At 28.4% G+C, this 24,627-nt stretch overlaps 1 long non-coding RNA gene across 1 annotated transcript in view; it reads left to right on the top strand.

The window, feature by feature from the left end:
* LOC119677471 overlaps positions 1 to 23,995 on the top strand; it is a 34,729-nt gene extending 10,734 nt beyond the window's left edge. Inside the window, exon 3 of the long non-coding RNA XR_005252265.1 lies at positions 23,920 to 23,995. This is a non-coding gene — a long non-coding RNA (uncharacterized LOC119677471). The remainder of the gene's footprint in view (positions 1 to 23,919) is intronic.
* The last annotated feature ends 632 nt before the right edge of the window (positions 23,996 to 24,627 follow it).

The raw sequence follows: 24,627 nt of genomic DNA on the forward strand, positions 1-24,627 counted from the left end.
AACAGATGTTGTGTTGTTTATAGTTTTTGTTTCCTGATGCGTAACATTAAATAAAGTGTATTCATTAATTTGTAACATAACAAAGGTTAGTGTTTTTGTTAAACATAAATATATTTTACATAAAAACAACAGTAATTATAATTATATACATAAATAAGTTATATTACTACTACGATTCTTCACAAACATTTTCAATTTCTTCTCACCTCATTACGCTAGAGGGATCATAGATGCCATATACTTTTTTTGGAGCACAGTTCATGTGTTATATATTGGAGTGTTTATGGTAGTGCTATATGGTTAGCCTATTTAAATATCTAAGCCTTAATTCGACTTTCAAGATTTTATTGACTTTATCGTTAGAAATTCAGTATTTTATTTTTGTCTGTATCGTCCAGCTTTTATACTTTTAGGGTTAGCGCTTCTTTTTAAGAACTTCTATTCTTCTATACATAGACAATTGATTTCATTCCTCTTTAAGGTTCAAATGCCATTATCCTTGCACAAGTACAAAAAGAATCGCATTATCTAATGAAATGGATGACATACATATATTATACAATATATATCAATTTAAAATGGTTACTAGAACTGTAGGGAAGATTTCTTAAAAGGATTTTTAATCTAAAAGATGATTTCAAGCAATGTTTAAAATATTGAAAAATTAAATATTGTTGCTTTTAGGTTTCTATAATGTTTGTAAATGAACTTTGTTTGTTGTTCTCACGAAAATTCCAGATAAAATTGTCTTAATATTGCTTCATCAAAAGTGCTTCATTTTTAGGTTTGCATATGGGAACATATCACATATTGTGTATACCTAGATGTGATTCAGTGAAATTATATTATGCATGAAGTCATGATATATGTATATATAATATCATAATAGTTTGTGTTATAGATTATGAGAAACTTAAACTAGTTTTTTTAAAGTTTCATTAAGCTTTGGTGAGCATTTAACTCACATCAACAACAGTGAAAACAGTGTTTTCTGAATATAAAGTTTTATATTTAGTACTTAGTTTTATTTTAGTATTCAGTATAGTATTTAGTAAAATTTTATAATTTTATTATTAACTTACATATTATATAGAATGTGCTCTTACAACTTACAGAGTAGTAAGATGTCACTTTAAACACTCATTAGAATCGAAAATCGCAGCCATCGTGCATAATAGATTTTAGAAATCTGCACAGAGATCTGGTACTGGTAATGCTAAGATGTTTATTATTTTACACTAATACTCCGATTTTCGTCGCTTCGATTTACGTTGATTCGAATAGCGTCGCCGAAAAAAATAAGTTTTGTCTTTGAATTGCATCCATAGTGTATCGATTTGCGTCATTTTTCAATACATGCGTACAGAGGGGATCCCCTTTCAATTTCTTGTAGGTCGAATTTTACACGTATTAAGTTTTTAGTTAAAAGGTGAAGTATTTGTTTAAAGCGAAAATAAATTTCCTTGAAGCAAAAGTTAGATATTTTAAAACGTTTTAAAATTGAAGAGAAACCTCAATTACTGTAAAAACAATTTAATATCGTGATACGGATAAAATAAAGCTGTCATATATTTGTAGGTAAAGCAAGTTACAAAAATAGAAGTCCATTAATTATAAGAATCGAGTCTCTTCTATCCATTTAGATAATAAATCAAATGAAAGAAAGATGCTATTGAACCAAATGCTAACTCAGACTTCTCAGACTCTGTCGGTATTCAATGAGTTAAAAGGTAATCATTCAACAACAAATAGTCAAATTGCAGAATAATTTTGGAAATTAAATATGTGGAGAACTGTCGGTCCCAATTAACGACACAAATCTGGGTGTTAGTGTATTTATTTAAAATACTGAGATACATCTTAATTTTACTTTTATACTTTTTTTAAAAGGAAATTTCGGTTCATACTTCCTTATGCTGTTGCCTCAAATGCTTTATATTTCATATTTTCATATTTCTTATGCTGTCAACAATTTGTAAATTGTTTGCTCAAATATTTTTTATCCATTTACACTTAATTGCATTTGCATTTACAATAACAAAAAATAGTTTTTAGGTGAAATAACTTGCAATTGAATTGCAGCTACTTGCGTTCCAGATCCCCGCTGCTTTCCTAACAACCTTAACTAACAATTTTCTCCTGTCAGGTTTTAGTACGTTTTTATATTCGATTTGCTTTTTGTGGTAAAATTCAGAAATCGTGATCAGTAACGAAATCACGACATGGCAGCATCTTTCGTGCAGAGCAGCATGGAGCAGCGCAGCGCAGCGCACCAAATGCAAATTTCTATTGGCTTGGAATCCCGGTGATGTTATTGGTACTGAGTACCGTGTTTCGCAAAAACTGCAAGTTGCCGGGACTCGCAGGTTGCTTGTTTTCGGTATTAACATGCTGCTACCGCTGTTGTCGTACGATTTTTATATAAACATTAAATCTTTTCTACTCTTTTTTTGTTGTTGGTACATGTTGCACATGTTGTTAGAGATTTAATAATGTTTTTGTTGACTGGCTGAGGTTTTTACTGTTCTTGTTGGCATTTTTTTTTGCCATTTTTTTCATTTTATTTGAAACACTACACAAATTTTTTTCTTACATTGATTTTTGTGCTGTTTTGGTTTTTGTGTACTTCATAGCCTGCACTGATGTGAGTTCATTGAATTCTTTTGACTCTGCACTCGTAAATAATGTCCAAAACAGGTTCGTTGTTTCTACCCACTTTTCCATTACCTTTGCTTCTTCATAACGTTTAAGGCATTTCAGCAGATTCGGGATGTTGTTATAACACTATACACACATTGTTGGAATCACTCTCTTCACCTCTCACTGCATTCCACTTCAATTCACACACAGATACACCCATACTAACAGCATTTGTATCTTTGTTTCTAACCAACTGAGCTTATTGTGCTCGCATCATAAAAATCACTTTGGGTTGAATGAAATTGGATTGAATTTCTGGCTTATCTTCCATTTGTCTTGTTTGGCATTTGTATTTCATATGTGTGGATGCGTGGTTATCATGTTAATGCCACTTCAGTTTTGCGCTGTTCTTACACATTTCCATATGTTCTATCTCTCATTTCCTTTATGCATTTTATAGGCATGACATTTTGAAATTGTTACCATTGCATCAATGTTTGTAAACCAAACTGCATTTCAAATCTCTATGATGTGTATACATCGCCGTCATTATCATCATCATCGTCATCATTATCATATATATCATCTGTATCTGCTTCATCATCATCATTACCACCATCGTTCGTTTGGTTGGTATTATTGTTGGTATCACCAGAATGAATGGCAGAGTTGGCACCAGAAGCACTCACATTAAATGCAGAATGGTAGCAATAAAAGAAACTTCTCAGCTTCAGCTTCAGCTTCAGCGTCAGCGTCAGCTTCAGTTTCAGACACAGATTCGAATTCAGTAGATGATTTTCTTCATTTACAATTCGTTCTGCTGTATTAGTTTTTGGTGTTTGAAGTTTTTTATTGTCTGTGCAATAAAAATGCAACACAAATTGTTACTCGGAAAATTGACTAAAAGTGCACTTGAAAGTGGTCAGTCGTTGCTGCTAAAAGTGTTTGTTTGTACTCGTATTTTCTTTGGCATTAGAAGAATAGTGCTAAAAGCTTTTCTTTTCTTTTTTTATATTTTATATTCAACTTTTGTATTGTTTGAAATTCATTAGATATTTGTCTTTTAAATTATGTACATCATTTTCATTATCATTAGTTTCATTCGTTTTCTACTTCCTTATGGAGTAAAGCTACATTTTTTCCAGTATTGGCAGTAAGAGAATGTCTAATTTTGATTTCAAATTAAGTGGAAAATATCTATAAAACATATATAAAAAACACTCATTTATTTGAACTTTTTATTTACGTTTGAAAAACATTTCATAAAATTTTATTAAAGCTGTACCCATATTTATTATCTAAGCCAACATAAGATGGGTTGACAGATAAGTTGTACACCTCATCTACAGCAGAACTCACTGGGAAGTGAGTACAGCAGTGAAAGGGTGTAAAATTTATTGAAATAACAGCAATAGTAAAAGGTTGTCTAATTAGTTTAGTGTTGAAGTGTTAAATTTTTGTTGTCAAAAGTAAATTTTATAAAATCAATGAATAATAATTGCAGATAAGTACTATAAGTTGGGTACCTATTGAAAACTAAATCATTGCCATTAAAATGCCTATAGTAGAAACAACAAATACATACAATCTGTTGGATATAAATTAATATCTCACATTTTAAATAGTGTTATTTGTAAACCTATGGATTAGATAACTAATTTATTATAGATATGGTTTAAGGGTTCGATATATAAAACTATTGAGTTTACTAAGTATAATATGGTTGATAAACTTTTAAAAATATGTCCTTTCATAAAACCGCCTTCATGATACAAGTTAATAATAAATTTTAGTTCTTGAATTTCTAAATTTTAAAACGTACTTTTGTTTCACGTGTATAAATAATTATCAAACTGAACAAATTTCGAACGTGTGGTCCGGTTAGTAGCTCAAGTAGAAGTGAACGAGCACACCCTTGTGGAGTTGAGGGCTACCGAAGCCAAACGGGACTTTTCCAGATAAACAAGATGATGTCCTGTTTGGTAGCAATCATGCATTCGATTAATATCGCATGATTACTCCATTAATGACTACTCCATTAAGCACAGGGCTAGATTCGAAGACGTATTTCTTCTACTAATTTTTCTAAAAAAAAACTATCTTAATTAATTTTCATGTTCTGGTTTTAACACTTTGTAATCGAGAATACATCACCGTGTTGTGAGAGAATTTATTGAGTATGATGGATTGAACTGTAACTTTTCAAACAACGCTGTGAAATGAATCGTTTAGCATTAAATAAAAATTTTTTAAAATTTTTAATTGGAAGCATTAAATATTCGAACTTACCTTATAAGAGACAATTTTCGTGAGATTATATCAGTTACTCTTTAGTCCTGTTTATTAAGTTCTTGTGAAGTAACAGCTGCAGTATCAAAGTATTCCTCGTATCTATATTTAAACTTAAATGAAGTAAAATTCTTCATCGCTAATCACATGGCATCAGTTTACCATAAATATATTTATTTTTTGTTAACGATTACTTTCAATTCTGTACAAGAAACACTATCAAACTAAAAAAAGTATAAATTAAGAGTCATTATTTTTTTTTAATAAACTAGTAACATTTAAGTAAAATTTTTTGAAATATATTTACTAAAATCTCTAAAGTCTACGTGTGCAGCAATTCGTTCTAGTTAAGTTTCATAAATTAATTTGTATTTAATTTTACAAATGTAAACACTTTCACTGCCTTTTGAAGACATTGAATGCACCTATGTTTTATAAAAATTATAAATTGCATTTATTGTTGTTTAAAAGAGAAAAGATGTGCTTAAATGAAATACTAAATACTCAAAGCTAGATACATATTGTAGATACAAATGCAGTATCGAAAGTCGCTATGGAATGTCAACTCATTCATTTCGCAGTTTGACGTATTAAATACGCAAAGTTTTTGATAAAAGTTATAAAAATATAGTAGGCCTTGACCTGAATAAATGTCAAAGCACGGCGAATAATTTAATGCAGATAAATTTTAAAACTAAGATTTCAAAAAGAATTAAACATGGTTAAGTTGTTTGTGTATAAAAAAATATTAAATGAAATAAAAAGCGAATATAATTTTAATTCATTAAAACGGTTTCTATATGAGTCTTTTAATATAATAAAATAATTTTATTTTTATTTTATAGAAAAAATAGAAGGTTTACAGGTTTGTTTTTTATCCGAAATATTTCTTTTTTTAACAGAATTAACTTTGAAGTTGAAATTTTTATTTCAAAAATGAAAGCAGACGGTTTTGTAGTAGCGGTTCTTTGATAAATTCTGCTTTGCTTCTAGCATGAAAAAGATACAAAGAAATCGTGAACATTCTTATTAACAGATATAATCTCATTTACCACGTTATCGTACTTTTTGAAAACACACTTGACAATATAATTAAAGACAGTAGTTTAGTTTCTTGCCAAATTTATTAAAAAATAATCATTTTACTTTAACTAATATTTTGTTTGCAGTTTTATTGAATAATTCATTAGTTTCAGCAAATTTTAAAATGGAATGAAGAAACAAAATTAGATATTGGAAATAAACTTATTCAAATTTATAGACTTATTTCTAGAATAGTGGTTTTTATTTGTGGGACAACTAAATTTATTATCTAAACATATAAAGTGAAGCAGTGTTAATATTAACAAGACTATTAACTGACTATAACATTTTAGCGTTTAGTGCTGATAATACTTTGTAGATACTTTTGAAGTATTGTTAGTATTATTCAGTGTACGTGTGGGAGATATAGTATTATATATTCGTCTAATTCCATACATTTTTAAATGTTCATATAATGCATTAATAGTAATCTTAGTCAGGTATATGATCTCAGCAAAAAGATATTAGTGTAAATGTTTTTGTGAAAGCTGATAAAATAGATATATAATAAAAATATATCAATACAACTAAGGTTTCTAAGCAACTACCAATTAACATATATTATAAGTACTAGTAACACGATATAAGTGGAATAGGAAGATATAACTTTAGATTTATTTATAAAAGTCAAACACGGGTATATAGCAATTATATATAGAAACTTAACTCTTTGAAATATTCTTGAATGAACTAATTTAGTTTCAACCATTTTTCAATTAAAATATATAAATTTATTTTCGTAAGTTTTAAGTGCTATTAACTTATTAGAATCTAACAATTAAATGTGTTCCGTAAAGCTAATCTGGATGCCTACTTAGATGAAATATGCTTAGTGGCATAGCCATACATATTAATGTGTAATGGCGTTAACTAAACTCTTATTTAAAAAAGGTATTTAGGAGTTTTTCTTCTTAGTTTTGTAAAATTATTAAAAAATGATATCAAGTCTATTGCATATTGGTTTGGATAATTCTTTATGCGATTGGAATATTTATTCAAGTTTTTAGATGTTTCTTCTTTGATTGTTGAGACTCGTGGCTTATATGTGAAAAGTGAATAAAATTATAATTTAAAACATAAAATTTTTAGTAGATTTTTTCAGAAATATTTCAATTATTCATTAATATTTACTTCAGACTATAATTCAAGAGTTAGTGAAGTCAAAAGAATAATGGGCATCAGAAATATTTTATTTTATCTTCTCACGAACTATAATTATAAATAATAATATTCTATAAATATTTTGTAATTAATGAGAAAATGAAGGGAATAAATGTATTTTTCATGAGATCATCGATATTTACGATTATGTTTCGATTAATATAAAATATCATTTTTGATATGAATCCCTTGAACCATCTACACAGTTCAATAAAATAGTTTTTAAGACATATTAATTCTATTCTGTCATTACAGTTGACCTCTCAAGCAATAGTAACCTTCAAGTGAAATATCGAGTTATGAATTCCACAATATATACATTATTTAAACTTGTCTAAAAACAAGTTCTAACATTAAACAATAGAGAAAAAAAACATTCTAAGTAATTATTATGTTTAAATCAAATACGTTTATGCCAAGTTTAGATCCAATATCAGCTTAGATCTTGCAGTGAGCTCATACAAAAGCTGCATGGCGCACATATTAGTATTCAAACTTCAATATGCAATTATCGTTTATAGCCAACCTAAGAGGAAGTTTAACTTTGATTATTGTTGTTATTATAATAAAATAAATATAAATACACACATTTTTTTCGATTTTTATTTATTCAATTTGCATTTTATAATGCCAACAAAGGAATCGTGTTGGAATAACCAAACAAGCTAAAGATGCTCTTTGTGTAATCAATAAAAAAAATACATATTTGAAAATATCTTCCACGTATGACATCAGATATTTGCGGTTTGAAGCCGAGACTCATGTGGCTTTGTAAAACAGTTAATTTGAAATAACATGAAAGACCCAAGACCCAAAAAGACAAATATTTCTGCATGCAAGATAAAATACGAGTATAAAGCGAAATATAAAAATAAAAATAATAATAAAAATGTATAAAACTTGTATTCAAAGTTGTTGTCAATGCACTCAACTGGGTCTGCCCAAACACTTACTCACATGGGCCCGAACTCAACAGTTTATTTACATATTATATAATAAATTGTTACACTGCTAAAAATAAATATAAATAAATAACTCAATTCAAAAGGGAATTATTGGCAATACAATACAAAAATAAATAATTAAAATTAGTTTAAAAAATATTACAGAATATTAGTTTTCAAAGAGTTGAAATTATATCAATTTTTTACAAATAAATAATTTTAAATTTTATAGTAAAAACTCTTAAAATTTACAGTACTTAAATGCATATTAACATTATATAAATTTAATTTACAGTACATTAGTTTAATTTACAGTTATAAACTTAGAATTACTTATATTCTGTACGATCCTCTTTGAAAACACGTTTCCAAATAAAATCAGAATTAATCATCAGGTGTGTATGGTTATCTTTTAGTGCTATTTAATCATAGCAGAGTAATAGTAACAGGAAGAGCAAGAGTAAGAGTATTCCATATATTCCAGTCACCTCTGTAGTCACATATAATCGACAGACATAGTTTCGTTGAATAAAATTAAGGATAAAGTTGGTTAAAGCCTTCGTTAATCCTAATAAACTCACGCAATGGATTAGAAATATTCCTCGTAGAAATTAATAATAAATTCTCATTCTCTAAAATATTTACACGGTGTTTATTGTCATCACTAGGATCACTATTGTTTTCTCTGTAGGCAACCAATATGCATATACTGATATACCGTCGAATAAAAAGTACAAACAAATCAGGAGAAAAAAAACGATATAAAGATAATGTATCAATAGTGCTCACACTGAATTGATTATGGCCTGAAATATTTCACTCTTAATTTTAAGAAAAGTTGTGATGGAAAAAAACACTCATATTACAAGCTCTGTCTATTCAATCAATACTGAATCCCAACTTGTTTTGGTTATTCTATACTGTGAAGATGAAAAATATGAAATATACTCGTAAATAAAGAAAAAAGCTCTATAGTAAACCTCTAAATCTTTCCATTGTTGAAATTAATCAATTAAGGGTTCGCTAAATTTCGAATTGTTTATGTTATGCAAACCTTAGTCTATATCTGAGTGTTTCACAATATAAATATTTACATTGAAAAATGTTACAGTAGCTTCATTAAAATTTATTACACTGCAAAAACTCGTATCTGTTTATATATAAAAGCTGCGTATACAGTATTAACATTCCTCATGAGGAGTAGAAGTAAGAGTAAGAGCAACAAGTAAATAGACAAATGTAAACAAATGAATATGTCAACTAAGATCTCACCCAGGTTGTTGTAGTGGCATTCTTTGGCGTTGGCATTTAAACATTACTTTCCTACCTCATTTGCTGCTTATTGTTCGAAACTACTCGTTCAGATACTAACACTGATTTGCAGGTAGTTAAGAACTAACAATTCTTTAGCTGCTTTTGACGTGGTCGTAACTCTCCTTAAAAATAAGCAGGCAGTAAGACCAACGAAACCACAACTGAAATGTCACTGAGGTGCAGTGAAAAATGTGAGACGTGTCGTCGTCGCCAACAACTTCGAAATCATCGTTAACATCGTCAACACCGTCAACGTCGTCATCGTCGTCATCGTCAACACCAATGCTGTAGTTATCAAATCAACATTGTCATTCACAGAATATCAGCGTCACATTTTCATGCCATTAATTTGTGTTTAAATATTAGTTCTGTAGAATTACGGGTCTAAAACTGCGGCCAAGTGGTGCGGTACATGCCGCCGAGTAAGCATGAGACGGTCCAAATGAGCAGTTTTAAATTAATGAGGTGAATAATAGTTTGTAGTTGTTGACTTATGGAATGTTACACTGCAAATAATAAATTCAATAAAATTTTGTGTTTTCATGTCAACTCAAACAAAGTTCAAAGTAAAATTAAAAAAATAAAATTTACACAAAACTTGTAATAAAAGAGTACCTAGAGTACCTTGCACCCGTACTAATAAAAAAAAGTAGGTTAGTTGTTAAATATTTACTTAACCGTGGAGTAACCACAGACTTGCCATAATTGATTAAATTGCCCAAATTAACACGATAAGAGAAACAAACACGAATACGGACTCGAATACATGGTACTGTGTTAGGGTAAATATTTAATAAATGATTAAATAAATATGCAAATATAACGTTTTTACTATATATGTATTAAATATATTTTTTAATGCTCATATATTTATATATAAGCAATTATACGAGTGTGTATGGTAATTTAAATTCTGAGTATTCGAGTATGGTTTAAGTGATAATTAAAGTTCATAATAAATTGCCTGGTTTGCATTTTTTTTACATAAAAAGTTTTTACTTAAAACTCTTAAATGCTCATAATTCTGCGGTAATAAAAAATACCTTAGTAATATTTTAATTTTTTTAATTTTCATTCTGTTGCTGAAAGTGCCTTAAATAAAAATTGCCGAAAAGCAAAGCAAGGTCTGCAGTCGTTCGCGGGGTTAAAAACCCCATTCAAATGCGTAGAGTTTCCGCAAATAATTTTTTAATTTTACTTAAATGCTGATATTAAAATTAATGATATTGATTTTAGTGAATTTCTGTTAATTTCTGTTAATTTTAGTTATTTTCGTTACTTATGGTAAGAAAAGTGGGCTGTGCGGCTCGCTTTTTAGTGACATTAATGGATTTCTCCTTTTCGTGAGAAATAAAATTTTTGTTTGAAAAAAAAAAACTTAGAAATAGATTTTTAAAATTTATCCCAAGAAAATAGAAAGTATATATTTATGTTCGTTTATATTATTCTTTCTGTAGTACATTAAAAATGACACACGGAAAACAAAAATCTCTGCTAATTGTACTTAAAATCTGAAAACAACATAATTTTAATACAAATACTGCGAAGTCTCTGAAAGTCAGGGTAGAAAATTAATTGTTGCATCTTCTCTTAACTCTTACAGGATATATAAAAATAATATTTTATGAATTTTTACTCATGAATCATTTACTCATTTACTCATTTAGCTACACACATAATATTAGAATTATTGATCTGGGCCAGGTGGAGATCACTAGGTCGAGAACTACTTTCCCCTTCTGACATTAGGAGGTCCTCAACAGCCGACATTCGGGGTTTTTATTCGAAAGCTGGAATGTCTTCTGTTCGGTTAGGGTCTGTTGCAGCATTAAAGATCAATCATGGTCGTAGTGCTCCGCTCCGTTTGGAGCTGAAAACCCGTTTATTCGTATTCGTACTATTAGAAATTAAAAAGTAATTCTATTCTCTTGCCATTTTAAGTGAAAATAATTTTAGAAAATATGGTAAACTTGCTTTACATTGTTGCGGCCGGGGTATCAGATCTTTATAGATACTTTTTTTATGTCGACAAACCCGCAACTCTTGAAGCTTTGGAAGTCAAGGTTTATGCCAATGTTCATGTAACGCCATACGATCACATTTATAGCCGTTAAAAAAAAGTAGTAAAAAATTGGACTGATCGATTGGAACATGTAATTCATAGTCGAGGGGGATATATGCCAGAAATTATATTCAAAAAATAAATCCTATGAAATTATTTAACAGATTATAATAAAAAATTTTCTTCCAACAATATTTCTATCTTCTATTATCATTTTAAGTTCTCATCCAGCTGAAAACATCCCGATACAAAACTAATGTCTAACTTTGTTTTATTTAGTAATGCTAAATGCTGCACTTAACACTAAACATTTTAATGGAAAAAAATGAAGAAACTTATTTTACTGTCATCTTTAAGTTTAAAGACATCTTTAAGTTTGAAGTAAATTATTAAGCGAATTAGCTGTGGTTCGTTGACTTATAATGGAATAGTTATTTATAATTATTTTTCAATAAGTGTTAAATGAGGAATTAGAAAGCACACATTAGAGACATTTTTAGTCTTTCAAAGTTTCGATTTCCAATAGAGAATTGGAAATTTACTCTTCTTATTATGTTGGTATTTTATTTTAATGTTACTACATTAGCTATTTGACTAATGTCCTAAACAAAAGCCTTTTAGTCAACATAAAACAGTTGATAATAGTAAGTTATATCTCTACGATTATACGATCAGTAAGCTTACGATCTGTTAAATTATGAATCCTATATACTGAATTTAATTTATGGTTACAGGTTTCTGTATTCATACAATAAAAATTTAACAGATTTCCAGAGGCTTCTCAATACTCCAGACAGTTTGAATAAAAGTACGACTTATCTGCTATAGACGGACTGTAGTGAATAAAAATGCCAGAATACATAGGAAAATTATTAAAAATCTTTAACGAAGGACACATTTCAAGATTTACTTCACTTTTCAGGATTTATAAGAGTGCTGCAAGTTTTAGAAGTAAAAAAAATTCTTTAAGGCGTTGTTAGTTAAATTAGTAAGTAGTTAATTTCTTTATTCTGATGTAGTTGCAATGCTTCCTGAGAGTGTAAAAATATACGTAGAATAACATCTAATATATAATCTGTATGTGTTAGTAAGGTTCATTACATCTGAAGATGAGTTTATAAAGAGTAAAAGTATATTCAGTTAAGATCTGTTATATAGCAAGTAATGGGTATTTTATAATATTTCTACCGTGTTCAAATTAAGGAATAGTTGTTGGAACTATATAGATTTATTAAATGAATTTATGCATACATAAATTATGTTGGGTACATAATGCTTTTATTTATGTCTATTAATTTCTCATATGAGTTAATATTTTTACAAAATTTGTTATGGAAACTGATACGCCTTGAGATATATCTTTACGTTGCTGAGAAATTCTTGTGACCGACAAGTTCTTAGCCGTTCAGAGATGTGTTGAATTAAGTCTATACCATCGAGAAGCATTGAAATAGTAGACAATAAATTCATTTTGAGAAAAATGGTAAACATATGAAAACAACATATACTGAATCTGATATTATTAGGCATAATATTTTATAGTAAATATTATAATAACTTTATTAGCAATTAACTTAACTTCATGGTTGGCATAAGCCTTAAAAAATTAAGGATAAAGCTCTAATTCAAATTGTATTAAAAACAATCATTTTGAATAGAAGGTACACTGTTACTAGATATAATATGAAACTATATTGAAACTCGATTAAATGAGACAAGTAATAGTATTTGTTGAGAAAGTAGAAGTCCATGAAAGGGGCATAATACACCTTAAAGTCGTATTCTTATATCTTCCTTATAATAACAACAATCTCTACTGTTAACCTCATTCCATCAGCTAATTTTTTCTATCTCAACTACATTTTCCAAAATCATTTTTATCTTTGATTGATATATCGTTGCTCAGAGCTTGTAAAACAGACACATATTTTCAAGCATTATTATTGGATATTTGATTTTGTAATTTAATTTTAATCGCATTATGTCACAGTGCATAAAAGTTAATGTAATTTCAATTTCCAAAGTTCATATTTAATATTTTTTATTTTATTTTTTCACGGATCTGAGGCCGCACAACTCCACATGAGTTCAGGATATTTTGTGTAATACTTTCGAAAGTTATTGATGTTGTTCGTTATGTTGATGAAGCATGAAATTGTTTTTTGTTTTTAAAAAATAAATTAATTAAACTATTACGATATAGTTTTTTATTAAAACAAACATTGAATTGAATTAAATTAAATTGAATAATTTTTAAAGTTTTTGTGTGGATGCAATATGAGTACTTTAACAGTATTTGATAGCATTAAATACTTGGAGCTTTACTCGTAATAATTACGAATAAAATTTTAACTTTTGTTTAAATTACATTGTTTTCAATAAATTAAATTTTTTTGTTTCAAACTCTTAATAAATTAAAAATAATAACATAAAAAACTTAATAATTATATAGTAAACTAGTTTAAACGGAAAAAGCGTTGCCAGTAGCATGCAAAAATATTGCCAGAGGGGAGATGCTGTGAATTTGAAATTAAAAATATTAAAAAATTGTGTCGCATAACGAAGGGACTGAGGTATGAGGATATGGGTGCAATATATGTGAATGGTAAATTATCAAAATAATGTGAATAGATTAACAAAGAATGTATATAAATAGAAGATTGGTTTTTTTAATATTTTTTTCAAATCTATTGTTAAAACAACACTAAAAAATTGCTTTATGGTAATAATTTTTTTAATATAATTTTGTCTATTTTTATAAATTTAGTATTATTACATCTACATGCTTCGTTGCACATTATTTCGCTATTCTAATGTATCTTCTATATAGATCTCTTGTACCAATTAGTTCTTGTATTTTATTTATATTGTTTCTTGTTAACTTAACTTTTTCAATTTCTAAATGTTCAGTACGTTGTTCATAAGTATTATTTCTGTTTATATCTCTCATTAACTCGTGTCTACAAGTATTGGAATTATAGATTAAACGCAAAAAGCTTAGGGTACAGCCCTAATAACATATAATGGATGATTAGAAATCCATGTGATTGGATAAGATTAAATATTAACAATTATGAACAACATAGATAAGTAAATTCGCAGTTTGTGTAATGTAGCTGAAAGGAAAAACAGTCAATGCATCTTAAACAGATGTTGTATTTTGAATAAATTCAGATTAATTTTTTGGGAAAAGCTTGTCTATATAAATGTGATGTGACAGCGGTGCTGAATTATGGCGATTAAAACATTTAAGACAAACTGACCACAATACCAATAAAATGCGCTTAAATATAGAAAATAATTATTATTAAAATTCGCTTTATCAAACTGACTTTTTTACTATTGTGTAACAATCTTTTAAGTCATAATCTCATTTTCTTATATAATTAAAGAGGAAAGTGTGTTTTAAAGACGGTATACTTTATAAACAATGAACTAACTAATTTTCAGCGTAGCGCTTGTTCTATTCTGCTAATTAAATTGGTGACATTAATTTTTTTTGCATATAAAAATATTTATTATATTAAATATAAAAACTCTTATATCGTTATAAAAAATTATAGCAGACTACTTAATTTCCTTAATATCCCTGTATTGAAATTATCATAGATTTGGTAAAAAAAATTTATTTAATAAAATTTTTTGAAGAGGTTTTTCGAACAGTAGTGAACTACAACAACAAAAATTCATTTTATATTATTTTAATTAATTGAATTTTTTTGGCTAACCATACAGCTGTTTCGAGTTTCTAAATACCCATCATCAGTGGTCCTGGAAATAATTCTTGTATTTAATTATTCATTAATAATTTTTTGAGACTGCAAGGAGAAAGAATACAACTCGTGTCCTGCCAAATTTGAAGCTCAGAGTCAGCGCTCCTTAACCAACTGACCAAAAGCTGTACTTGAGTTGTAAGTTCGCACTTTTTTCTGGAGTTTTGTTAATTTGCTGTAAAAGTTTTATTAACAAATCCACTTGCTTGTTTATATTAGAACGAAATCATAAAACAGCTGTAGAATGATTGAATTAATTAATTATATTTTCATTTTTAATTGTTAAATTTCAATACTATTCTGTATTCTATACTATGCCTCTACCATTATTTATTGCATGATTTACATATTCTTTCTTCTGTATAGAACCTAATCTAGAAACGTAATACTGCGAATGTTATGCTTATGTTACTTTTTATTTTTAAAGAAAATGTATGTGAAAAATAAATTTTTATTATTTCATGTTATATCAACTGGTAACCCATCGGATCCAAACATCCTACAATCTTCCTTTCGCATTAAATAATACTCAATAAAATTTTATTCGGTCGGTTGTTTTTCGAGCACATAAATATAACCGAGTGTACAGATAGATTATTTTATTTGAATAAACACATCATATTTTAATTAATAAAAATTGAAAATATTTTATGCATTTTAATGCAAATAATTTTAAAAATACATTCAACATAAAACCATTCAACAGCGGAAATGATATTTTCACCGCTCGGATTGCATAAAATAAATTTTGCGCGCTCATTTCTGTTTATTGAAATGAAAACTTGCAAAAATGAAGTAATAATTAATATAAATTATTTTTTAAACAAAGAAGAAAATGCCACAAATTAAATCGCTTAAATTTATTTTGGTATATTCACTGTTTTATTGTATAAATTTTTATTATAAAACACAAAGCACAGATTTCCGAAAAAAACTATGAGATACAAGAAATCAATTTAAGCGCGTGTCGTAAATTGATGCGTCGACATCTGTGGTCAGCAGTGCTGAGTACTGGGCGCTGGAGAAGCTACTGTTGCCGTTTAAAAATACACAAAAAAAAAACAAAAAATTATTTAATGAAAATTAATACACAAAAAAACAAAAAATAACTATTGAATTGAAAGTATTTTTATTTATTTATATTCATTATATACTATATGCATAAATACAGCCTCTCATATGAGTTGGCAGTGCATGTGCAGATAGGGCGCACATCGACGAGTTCATCTGTAGTCTACAGTGAAAGTTAACAATTTTTTATGAGTTTATTTAAGTGCAAAAATGAGTGGCTTCGAAAGTATTTCTTCAATACATTAAATAATAATGACACAACGTAACAAAGTTACTGTTCATTATTTGCAATTATTACTTAATCAATTGTTGTTGGTGAGTTACGGAAAAGTATATCACATAAAAGTGCACACTCATGTAGCCGTTTTTGCGCAGATGCAGCGTTGTCGGAAGCGGAAAGTGCAAAGATGCTGCAAAACCATTAAGCATTCGAAGATGTACAAAGTTTTGCCGTGTGCTGTAGCTTTGATATTTGCAGTTAAGTTCAGAGTTGTGCTGAAGTTGACCCACAAATTACAACGCAACGCCATTTGGCAAACAATTAAACTTTGATATTTTTGAATCACTGAGATATTCATTTTTTAATCTTCTGACATTTCCATTTTCATTTCCATCTTCATGTTATACTCGTAATGCCAATTGTGAAAAGCCAAGGCGTGCATAATGCTGACTATTAAAATGTCAAAGCGAAATAAATTAGCATTTAATGGCTTTTCATAAAAAAAAAAAAATTATTTATGAGTTATGCACTTAAAGTTCAACTGTAAAATCTTCGTTGCATAAGTTAGATCTTATATTTTAATTTTAAATATTTATTTTTATTTTGCAGCATTGCCAATAATTGACAGCAGTTTTGCAGAGAAATTGATAGATAGTTGCATTAATTTTTATAATATCTAATTATGTTTAGTTTAATTGACATGACACCAAGCTCAAGTAGGTTTTTTTTATTATAAATTATTTTTGCTATATTTAAAATATCTGATCAATAGTTCTATATGCAGAGTATATGGTTGTAAAACATCATGGGTTTAATATTTATTCTTAACTGCATATAGTCTATATCTACACTATTTAGAATGTTTTATGTATTTGTCCTCAATAAAATAATAAAAAATCAACTGCGTAGTGAAACAGATTTATCGTTTAATATATCTTGCGGTCATCAAATTTGTTTGATATTATGGTTATCTCACTGATAAAGCATTTATTTGGGTTTACAACTAGTTGCCAATATTCCATAGTCAATAAAACTAACATACAACCAACATGTCAATTTTTTTTTATATTTTGTATATGACATACAATATCAGAAAAGTGAAATATAAAAATATAGATAAATCTAAATAGAGATATAGAGGAAATGCACCTGCAAATAAAATTCATTTATTTATGTATCTCACGTCAATTGAGAGATTGCTTGACTTAAACAATTGCAGCTGTACATAAGTTCATGCTCACGGATTGCGAACAATATCAGTTAATAAAGAGTTTTCCCTACAAATTGATATTGAACTTTAGTTTTTGGAATTATAAAAACTATGGAAAATATATTTTAACCAAGTGCAGCTGGTTCTAAGTGATAAAGCATAGCTGCTTAATCATTTGAGGTGTGTAAATACCTTCAACAACTGTGCACGACAGATCAAATGCCATGACGGTATTTGAATTTGAATAAATTAACCTTAACTTAACTATAATAATAAGTATAAATAGTTATAAAATACATGCTATGTTTGAACAATTGAATATATTTCCTTAACAACAAAATAAGAGAGATTATATAAAGAACATTTTTGCGTTGATACATAAAAGTAACAATAAAATGCCAGCCATATTTTCGATGCATTCCAAAGCATTCTATGTAGAATTCAAGAACCTCTCGACACATGTCTTTTATACCCATAGATAACAAGTGTTACTAACTATTACCGTAGTAGTTGTACCTTCGCAAGAAGAATGGATCCTTATAGATTCATGTTTTGATGATATTTGTACTTTTGTTTTGTGTTGAGTATTTGCCGGAAAGTCTTCAATGAATGCCTTTAATGAACTGTTTCTAATGTAATATATTTGACAAAGTATTCAAAAATAAAATTATATATATTGACATTTTTCCTTTGTGAAACTCCGTAGGTTAGTTGTGGTGGAGAGAGGAACGAGTCCTCGAGTAGAGAGAAGCTCAAGCTAGAACCAGCCAGAGGCATTTATAAAGACAACTGAAACTCAGTACTGGTATTAAAATTATAATTATATATTATATGATTATGGATGTTATATTAGTCTCATTTAGTTGGTTGAGTAGCAACATTTTGATTCTTATAAAAATTTTATCCTCTATTACGTCTTACATTCAATTAGTATTACTCGCACCTATTTCATGGATTTCGTAACTATGAGTTTTAATAAACTTTTGGTATTCGGAATATTTATGTGAGATATTACACTCAAAAGCAATACACGTAAAACCTGAATAAAACCTTGAGATACATATCTGCGAGAAATTCTTAAAATCAACAATAATAGAAACTAAAAACTTGGACATTAATTGAAAATTAATATTTTTATTCCTCTTTAAATTGACCATCAGTATTTTTGACTTTAAAACGTTGATAGTTATTTTATATTCTATATTATTTATATATATGCGCATACATACTTACAAATACTACATTTCATAGTTTCAGTAGCCACATTTTTATAGTTTCAATATAACAGTTAACCACTCCTTACACTTTTTTCATCATAAAATTTTGAATATTACTTTTCATATGACATACTCTTACTTACTACAGTCCTCTTCTCCCAGTGGAGCATAGGGCCTCATGATATATTTTTACTACACTGTAACTAATTTTAGGAGAAATGTAATCTTTATTCATTTGTTATAATAATCATAAATTTACTATTTTATTTTCGTACTATGCGGTGATGGATTACACACTTGATGAAAGTATATAGCGCTATTAAGAAAATATATATTTTATGTACGCGTACATCTGAAGTACTTTTACTGTCGTCGATCTAAAGATTTTATTGTATTTAAATGTGGTAGTTCAAAACTCTTGTAGGAAGCGAGTCAATGAAGAAAACTGTTAGCAAATTAAAAGTAGATTTAAAATAAAAAAAAAAGTTGCAAACAAAAGAGAATTAAAATTTTATTAGAACATAAAAAAGTTGTTGAAGAAAAATTTATGAATCGAATAAATTTGAATCTTAAATATAAAATCACAAGAAATAAAAGGAATCACCAATTAAATGCAACACAGTTTGAAGCTTCCAGGTAAGACAAAATCTCAAGACTAAAGTCAGAGCGAAGGTATCATTAACGACAATTAATTGCCAGTAAGACAGTAAGACATTGTAATGAGAAGTATTGCCTCAATCTGCAACAAAGTAATTCGATGTTTAAAGAGTTTTAGGAGAATTGAGTCTAAAGGACATTTACAAATAAAATTAAATTGCTGGTTTGACTGCCAGGCAATGAGATACACTGTTCCCTTAATTTACTACAAAGTATGGTATTCATGCGGATTACGGTATAAAAGGCATGCTCTAAACTGACTACAAGCGCCCATAGCTCAACCACAGGTCTTCGGTTATAACGCAGTTTCTTTGTGAAACTATGGCGAGTGTGGTTAGGTCTTTGTGTAGCACTAACATTTGTTGTTGTAGTCAACAGAGAAATGTACAGGTAGAGACTATTTAATAAAAATGCTCATATTTCAGAATGAAGTTGTTGTGCCATGGATGGCGGGCGCATGCTTTTAACCATAAATAAAGCGTCTTTAAGTCTTATGAGTGGAGTTGGTGTGTTGGTTGTTGCAATAAATGGCATTTCTGTGGCGCTCACCATGAAGCCATCCATCGTTTCATGCGATATTTACGCAGTGCTCTGATGACGTTGCTCAAAAAGGAGATGATAGCATACTCGAAACATATTTCGCAATGACTTTAAGCTTCCTTCAATTGCTTAAATGGCGCATTATAATTACACCTGCCAGCGGATACAACATGAAATACTGTGATTTATGGCAATAATGTTTAGAATTTATGCTGGCTTCATTATTGATGCGAACCTGCAGTAAAAATTATTCAAACGTACGAGTATATGAAAATATGCATGATTTTAATATATGCGTATTTGTTATAAAAAGCTTTCATTTTTTATTAATTCTTGGGATGCATGGGAAAATTCATTTGAATTTAGAAATTTTAATTTTATAACTGAAGTACTCATAAATTATCGATTATTTGCGGTAGTATCTGGAATGAGTTGTAATTTTGGTAAGAATGCAACCACATATACTTTATAGATACAATGCTCTTTAATTACCCTTCGTCTTCGTTTCTTAACTAATATACTCTGATTACTCAGAAATATGTTATTTTGGTGAAACACATGTACGCATTTTCTTTACTTTACATATACTATTAGACTGCCAAATTTGGATGAACTAAAAAAGTTCTTTAGGCATAAACCAGTCAAATGAATCATAATTGATTATTTATGCTTATTAATATCAGGTTTCAGCAATTAAAATTGTTTTAAAATTTTTACGTATACTTCGAAGAAATTGTTAATTTATTCAAATGCTAGTAGCATACTGAGTGCTAAAGTTTCAAATATTTTTCTATAGGCAAATTACGAAATAAATTAAACCAAAAATTGGAAATAACAAGAAAACATTAATTTAGCATAATTAAAGCTTTGGTTTGAGTTTATAAATCAACTGCGGGCTATAATGTGGTTTCCTGAGCTATTCTTCATGTTTACTTCGGAACGCCTTCAAGTGCCAAAGATCAAACTGTGCTAAGTAAAAAGTGCGAATTTAGATTTCAGTAATAAAAAAACAAAGATGTTCGTTAAGGTCATTAGGAATAATGTGTGCGTACTGCGATATAATTGATTTGATTTCAAAACTACTCATATATATTCAAAACTAGATAAAGTCCAATCAAGCCAGGCCCTTCAACCTTTTGAAGTAAACACCTAAACACCCGCTATGGGAACTTTTACTTATTCGTAAAACACAATTATTGTCATTATTGTAGTGTTTCAGTAATTACAAGCAAATGAGTATAAAAATAATGTCTAAAATAAAAACTCTATAAATATTTTTTAAAAAGCCTTCAAAGTAATAAATCGCCATTTAACTAAAAGTTTGTATCTGTGATCATTAGCACTACCGCAGCACACTCAAAGCTATTAAAGTCGAAGTTTGCCGCCTCCGATTTGTTACGTTTTTAACTTTTAATTTGTTTTGCGAATTTTTCATAGTAATTTTTCATGTTTTTTTTGTATGTTTCGTTTGTACTTTATTTATGATATTAACTTTTATAATTGCTTGTTCATTGGAAGATACTTCAAGCACTTTTACAAGATTACGACATTTTTCTTGTACGGATAGAGGAAAAAATTGATTTGCAGCTTCAATGATGAGTTTGCTTAATGTACAGCATGAGTTTGGGATATTCTTGAGGCTGAGATTGCTTTTATAATTTGCTATTATTCTTTAAAAACTCAGGCATTACTTAATAAATTCACTTTTAATATTTTGATTTTTGCTTGTAATCGCTTTTGAAGATATTAAATTCTATTAATGAACTTCTTTTTCTATAGAACTAGCCGTCTTGCTGGCACAGTGGGTGGCGGCTATGTGGCAAATACAAATAGTTTTGCTTGTCATCGCATTTGACCGAGAAGTTCTTAGTATTGACAGGCTCTGCTCTTATAAAAGAAAACTTTTATTCATTTGGAAAAAGTGAATTAAAAAAAAAATGATACGAAACAAAGTTTCTTCACAGACATGCACATGAAAGTATAGCTTGGTTTCTAAATGCAGGAAACTTAGTCAATTAGGTATAGCAAATTACTATAGATATATTGAAGATGAACTTTTACTGAAAATTAAAAAAAGAATTGTATTGTAGGTAAGGTTGATGACATGTTTGAAACATCACATTAGCATCAGTTATTGGCATTGTAATGATAGATTTACATACAACTGTCAGAAAAATTTCATTATAATTCGAAGCAGTAGCAAAAAAAAGAGCTAGTTCAATGGTTAATACGGTTTTCTACTGCGCTCAAATCGATTGCTAGAATGAAATAATCAAGAAAAAACCACCAGCATTGGTGGACAGAAAGGGAGTTCCAAAAATCTTTGATAACTCGGAACAAACTGTTGGAACTTGATTGGGAAGCTTTGATGCATCTACTGTACAGGCTAGACCTTTTGTTATCTGACTGTGATTTGTGTTTTAGGAAGAGATAATAAACAATATTTAAGAGTAAGTGACTAAATACTTAAAATTTTTGTGGGTTTGATTGGTAGTAGCACAGCTGTCTTTTGAAGTCGGTACTAGATTAAAATCGTCAGTCTATGTAAAAATTTTAATAGCAAAAGTTGACTGACCAAAGAGCCACTATGAATAATTTGGCCAAGTGTTTCGCCGGTAATATGTGCCAAAAACGATGGATACTATTTATATTACCTAATATATTGCATTTTTTAAACGTTTATGGTACTAAAAATACAAAGTGCGTTTTGCATACAGTTTTCGGGGAAAAAAAGTGTTTGCAAATGTTACGTTTAGTGGGGTTACCGTATTGCTAATAACACATCCAGAACTAAAGAGTTACTCTTTGTTTATTAGGTACTTGTATATAGATAACTTATAATTTCCGGATACAAATTTCATAAACTACTTTTACGATTTCTAGTATTAAATTCAATATCAACCTAATAATAGTAGAAGTATATATTACGAAGCAATTCTTTCAATAAATTTATTAAGGAGAAAATGATAAATTTTCATTAAAAATTTGTCAACCACAAAATGTTTTAAATCATTTTCCCACAGGATATACACTTATTTACCGGAATTTCTCAATTATTTTTAATTTTAATTAAATTCAAACATTTTTCTGACTAATTAATTTAACTAAATTATTAATGAGGCGTGATAATATTTACGGAATTTTCGTGTGATGTTCACTAACGAACCACAAATAGAAATATAAAAACACGCATTTTAATGTTTTAATTAAAACGTTAATTATTTCGTATGAAGCGACGATAGAAAGAAAGCCTACAATTGCATATGGATATGGATAGATATATCTATAAACAAATTTCTCGCAACAATAAATAATTTATTTTTAATTAGATTGACATTTGGAATTATTACTTAGGTTTCCATGTCAAAGGCATAAGCTATATAACATAACACCAAAACTCATTTACAACATAATTTTGTATATAAAACACAAATGGAATAATTTACCTAATTAAGTTATTATTATCATTATTGTGTAAAAATATAAAAAATTAAAAAAATATATATAGGTATATAGTTTTACAAAATTGCTCAGCAGATTTAAGCAGTTTGTATATTTTGTTGATGTTTTCATTACACCAAAGTTAAAAGATTTATGACATAAAACAAAAATTTAAGGCATAGAGAAATAAAATTTATTATATTTAGTAATTTTGCATTTACATATATTTAATTTCTTAATTGTCTTAATATCATAGATGATTGCAATAAAATTAAATTAATATTCATTTGTTTTCAGCTCGAAATACAACAGCAAAAATGTGTTCCTTCATTGGAAGAACAATACAGCACAGGAATTAATTAGTCAAAAAGTGAGTTAAAATTATAATAAAATGTATTGTTTACTTTCAAACTAATATACACATATTTTTAATATTAGTTACTTAATCTGTAAATATCTACCAAATAGTTAAAACGTTTATATTGTATTTGCGTCAATTTATTGATTTAGGAACGTCGAAGTAAATCATGAATATTTGCATTGTGTTAAGCACAAATCAAACACAAATGCAAATGATTGGCAATTAAATATATAAATAAATCTAGTATATAACAAAACACTCTATAACCTGTATTATAGACAAATAAGGACTGTAATCAAACTGTTCTCAAATATGTTGATGTTCAAACACAGCGAGCCGCCATATGTTTTAACCATACAAGTAGGCAAGCTGGGAGAAGAGTGGTTGGTAGCTTGAACCCTCCATTCGAAATGAATCAAAGGGATATATGTAAATATATATCTATTTAATATTAATGCAATATATAACGTAAATAAAAGTATAGACGATTCGAAACTTTATCTGTTCGAAAAGATTGAATATCTTCAGATATATATAAGAACTTGAAGTGTTCAGTCGAATAGTTCTAATTCGTTTTTAAAAAAATGTTTGTATTGTAGCACCTAATTTTAGTACTAACTAATTAATAACTTTATATTCAGTTA

Source organism: Teleopsis dalmanni, chromosome 2 (genome assembly GCF_002237135.1).
Source record: "Teleopsis dalmanni isolate 2A chromosome 2, ASM223713v2, whole genome shotgun sequence".
NCBI classification, from domain to species: domain Eukaryota; kingdom Metazoa; phylum Arthropoda; class Insecta; order Diptera; family Diopsidae; genus Teleopsis; species Teleopsis dalmanni.